Source organism: Schistocerca piceifrons, chromosome 2 (genome assembly GCF_021461385.2).
Source record: "Schistocerca piceifrons isolate TAMUIC-IGC-003096 chromosome 2, iqSchPice1.1, whole genome shotgun sequence".
Taxonomy (NCBI): domain Eukaryota; kingdom Metazoa; phylum Arthropoda; class Insecta; order Orthoptera; family Acrididae; genus Schistocerca; species Schistocerca piceifrons.
Window position 1 is genome coordinate 672,729,320 of NC_060139.1, and position 5,467 is coordinate 672,734,786.

Sequence of the window (5,467 nt, forward strand, 5' to 3'; positions counted from 1 at the left end):
AGACACTGGTGCGTCTGTGACTCTCATAAATAGTGCTACGTATGCGGCTATCGGCCGCCCTAAACTTTCAGCGGCAAAACATTCTTTGGCTACTTATAGTGGAGAACGAATTCCTGTGTTAGGTATATAGTTTCATTCACAGTGCTCCGCGCTACAGACAGTGTAAACATTTTCGGATTAGACTGTTTTGACTTGTTTGGCCTGTCTGTCCAAGACAATGTGTTGCAAATTAATTCTGTTGTTGTTCCTCAAGACAGCATAACCGATTTGTGTAAAAGATACAGTGACATATTTAAAGACGAACTGGGTTGTGCTGCGAACTTTGCCGCTCATATTACGTTAAAAGATAATGCTCAGCCTCGATTTTGTCGTGCTCGTCCGGTGCCTCACGCCCTCCGGGCACCTGTAGAAGAAGAACTTCGTCGTTGACAAAACAACGGTGTTATTCAACCCGTTTCAGCGAGCCAGTGGGCTTCTCCCTTAGTTATTATAAAGAAACCGTCTGGCAAGTTACGTTTGTGTGCTGATTTTAAGTCGACAGTTAATCCTCAGACTGTCATTGATTCTTTTCCTTTGCCTAGACCGGACGAGCTGATGGACAAGTTAGGGGAAGCTCGTTTCTTTTCCAAAATTGATCTCCGGGAAGCATATTTGCAATTGCCCCTCGACGAGCAATCACAACAGTATTTTGTCATAAACACGTCGTTGGGGTTGTTCCGTTTTCTGCGTTTGCCTTTTGGTTGTGCGTCAGCTCCATCTGTTTTTCAGCGTTTTTTGTCACAACTTCTGGCTAATGTGCCGTCGTGTTGCAACTATTTAGACGATATTGTTGTGTCCGGTCGGACGCCTGCTGAACATTTCCGTAATTTGGAGTGTTTGTTTAAAGTGTTGTCTCAGGCAGGCCTACGTTGCAACATCGATAAATGTTCATTTTTCCTTACGGAGATGGAGTATCTGGGCCATGTTATTAATGCTCAAGGCATTCATCCCTCCCAGTCACATTTAGCAGCTATTCGTGATTTGCCCGCCCCTCGCAATCTGCATGAATTGCAAGCAGTTCTTGGCAAATTGACGTATTATATTAGGTTTATACCTAATGCATCACAGATTGCTGCACCGTTGCATCGTCTCCGCCGTAAGAATGTTCCGTTTTTGTGGTCAGCTGATTGCCAATCAGCCTTGCAGCAGCTTAAAGAGGCTTTATTGAATGATCGTTGTCTGGTCCATTACGACCCTAACAAGCCTCTGGTGTTAGCTTGTGATGCCTCTTCTTTCGGCCTCGGTGCTGTGTTGTCTCACCGAGTCGGCAACACCGAACGTCCTATTGCGTTCGCATCTAAATTGCTAAACAAAGCTCAGTTTAATTATAGCCAGTTGGACAAGGAAGCGTTGGCTATTGTGTTCGGTGTCACAAAATTCCATCACTACCTCTATGGTAGACCATTCTATTTAGTAACAGATCACAAGCCCCTGACGTCGCTGTTTCATCCGTCTAAACCAGTTCCTCAGCGGACAGCTCAGAGACTACAACGTTGGGCTCTTTTGTTATCACAATACCAGTATGAGATACTGTATCGCCCTACAGCTCAGCATGCAAACGCTGACGCACTTTCTAGATTGCCGATTGCTGCGGATGATGTCTTTGATTTTTCTGAAGACTCTTGCCATCAGATTGACGCAGATGAGCATCAATCCCTCCGGGATTTTCCGATTGATTATCGTCAGGTGGCACGTGAGACAGCTACGGATCCTCATCTGAGTTTACTATTACGTTTTGTTCAACGTGGTTGGCCGTCCAAGGCAAAGGACATATCGGATCCTGTGGTTCGTCGCTATTATCCGCAACGTCATCTGTTGTCTGTTTCGCACGGAGTTTTGCTGTTACGCACCGAGAATGACCAGCTTCGTGTAGTGGTTCCCCAAGTGCTCCAATCCAAGGTCCTCGACTTGTTGCATCAAAGTCATTGGGGAGTGGTCCGCACCAAGCAGCTTGCCCGCCGTCATTGTACACGGATCGGCATTGATAAGCAGATTACGCAGATGTCTACAGATTGTTCGACGTGTGCGGAACACCAAGCTGCTCCGCCTCAACGCTATTTTGAGTGGGCACGCCCTGCCGGTCCCTGGCAGCGAGTGCATATTGATTTCGCTGGTCCATATTGGAATTCTCGTTGGCTCATCGTGATAGATGCATTTAGTAATTTTCCGTTTGTTGTGCCCATGCAGTCTACAACGTCTGCACAAACTATACAGGCGTTGACTTCAATTTTTTGTATTGAGGGTCTTCCAGAAGTTTTAGTGTCTGACAATGGTCCACAATTTACCTCTGCTGAATTTGAAAGTTTTTGTTCTGCCAATGGCATTCGCCATGTTCTTACTCCGCCGTTCCACCCTCAATCGAATGGTGCAGCGGAACGTTTTGTACGCACATTCAAGGATCATGTGGACCGCCTTCGTGCTACGCACTCTCGTCAGCAGGCCCTCATCACGTTCCTGTCGTCGTACCGGACCACGCCACGCGACGGCCCTTCGCCTGCGGAGCTTCTCCACGGCCGTCGTCATCGCACCCTACTACGGTTGTTGCACCCCCCGGATCGACCCGCCGCTTCTGAGCATCGCACGCGTTTTCAGCGCTACGACGCTGTTTTTTTTCAGAGTTTATCACGGTCGCCGTCGTTGGGAACGTGGTACCGTGATAAGTGTCCAGGGTCGCGGTTTTTATACTGTTCAAGGTGCTACTGGGGTCCACAGGAGGCATCAGAACCAGTTGCGCCGCGCTGGCCGCCCGGATTCTGCCGCTCGTTCTTTGTCCACAGATTTGGTCCGCGGCGGGTTCCAGCCGCGCCTTCCGACTTCGCTGCCGCCCCCGGGGCAGCAGCAGCAGCGGTCGCCGCTACCACGCCGACAGCCCGTCCCGTTGATGCCTCCCACGCAGCTTCCTCCGGCGCCTGCGGTCCCTCTTCAGTCGCCACCGCATTCGGAGCTGATGGACGTCGACCCCTCAGCCGGGCCGCCTTCCCAAGCGGTGGCTGTGCAGCCTGTCCTGCAGCCGCTTTCCTTGGGCACCCCCAAGGAGTCTGACACCGCAGCGCCTTGTCCGGCGCCCACTCAGCAGCCGTCGACGCAGCGTCAGGAGACGCTGCCTCTCTTCGTGGGCCCCGACGCCCCGTCGCGTCCAGTACCAGAAGCTGCGCCCGTGGTCACAGGCGTGCACCCTGAGCTCGGTTTTCAGTCGGTGTTTCCCGAGGCCCCCCGCAGCCAATGCTGGGGTGCGGACCGGGGACTGCCACCGACAACAGTCTCCGCCCCGGTCTCTTCTGCTACGCCTGCGGCCAGACCCCTCCCCCGCCGTCGACGCTCGCCACGTCATTATTCAACGACGGTGCGGCGATTTGGGGGGGAGGAGTGTTATGTCCTAGCCAGTAATGCTAACCGAGCCCGCTGCCAAAAGGTTGGCAGCATCAAAGTTCGGACGCCGTCCGCATAAGCAGCGCCAGCGAGACAGGAAATCGCCGCAAGTCTGCGCGCGCCACCGCTGGCTTCTGGCTTCTTAAGCGCTGAAGTCGCGAGCGCTAGGACAGTTCTGGATTCGCCGCTCAGTTGTATACTCGCCACCGAATTGTGTACTTGCTAGTCAGTTGGGTGTCCATCGCAGCAGAGTTGTTGTTTGTCGTCAGCCGACGCTGACCTAGCCGCTCCGACTCGAACTAGACAGATTTCTGTAGACACCGAGTTCACTACTGTGTTACTGTATCTTCCTTAAAAAAGATAAGTACCTACTTTTATTTAATATGAGTGTTTGGGCTTTCATCTTTCTGTTCACTGTTCCAGCGGACCGGTCGGCCCGCCATTAAAAGTGTGGCGGTGACTCCGTAAGCCATTACTACAGCCAAGCGTTTGTCGCTACGAACACCACCACAAAAGATAACACACACACTGAACTCTAGTGCCACCAAAGATGACCAAAGACAGAGGATATAGATGGACTACGAACTCGCAGGTGAGGTAGCATTGACTCTGTCCCTCTGTTTTTTGACAAAGGAGAGAACAGGATTCCAAACAGAGTTTAAACAAAAACCTCCATCTCTGTTAACGAGGTTGCTCGCTTATTTAATCTCAACTGCCTCCTTAATGACACTGTCCCAATAACTGGACGTCCATGCCAATATCTAGGTGTTATTATATAGAATGGCGTGACCAGTATCCAAGCAATGTTCGGCAATTGTAGATCCACTTGGCTGCTGTAATCGTGTGTGCCGTTTATGCTGAGTACATCGGTCCTCCACGGTCCTGATAGTTTGACAAATATATGCCATGCCACAGCTACAAGGCATGCGACATACATCCGCCTTACGCAGACCAAGATCATCATTAACAGAACTCAAAAGCACTCTAATTTTAGATGATGGTTGGAAAACACATTTCACATCGTATTTCCGTAAAATACGACCGATCTGGTTGGAAGTGTTTCCTACGTAAGGCAAAAAGGCAGTAGAGAGGCGAAGAGAATAGTGAAAACATGGCTACGTCGAGATAAAAGGAAGTGGATAGACGAGCAAGCAAAGTTAGCAGAAGGGGCAGCAAGACAAGGAAATATAAAAGAGCTCTATAACATAACCAAAAGGTTGTCAATTAAGAACTTCAGACGTGAAGAACCAGTTAAGACCAAGGATGAGGTGATGCTTACAACTCAGCAGGGCACAGCTACAGAGATGGGAGGAGCACTTCAAGGAACTGCTGAATTGTGAAGACAGCCGAGAGGAAGAGGTAAGACATGTTACAGAGGAAGTCGAAGATGATTAAGATATAAATCTGCAGTGCCCCACAATGGTCGAAATTGAGATTGCTGTGAAAACCCTAAAGATTGCAAAGGTTCCAGGCCTAGACAACATAGCACGAGCTCTTAAAAGCCGATATTGAAAGTACTGGTAAAATAGTATATTTGATTTGAACAGAAATCTCCAAAGGAGCAGAAAAATGGTTTGGTGGTAAAGCTCCCAAAAAAGGGAAATTTGTCAGACTGTAACCACTGGCGTGGTGTTACATTGCTGTCAGTGTCCAGTAAGGCCTTCACCAGAATTTTAAACCGAATCGAAAAGTCTCTTCAAAGGTGACTGCGTAAAGAACAGGCCAATTTTAGGGCACAAGTGATGTGTTGTTCTTATTCAAACTCTTAGGATCATTTTAGAGCAAAGCAAAGAATTCCAAGCAACCATGTACCTGGCACTCATTAATTTTCAAAAGGCCTTCGATTCCGTGAAACATAAACTGTTCTGGCAGGTGTTGCAGAAGTATGGTGTACAGCAGAAGATCTTAAACATAATGAAAGATCTATATGGTGGCTACAAATGTTGCATACTCCACACGTGAAATATGACGGAACCCATAAAAGTAACAGCTGGAGCCCGGCAGGGTTGCATTTTATCACCAGCACTTTTTCTACTTTTTCTACTTATTCTAGGCTCAG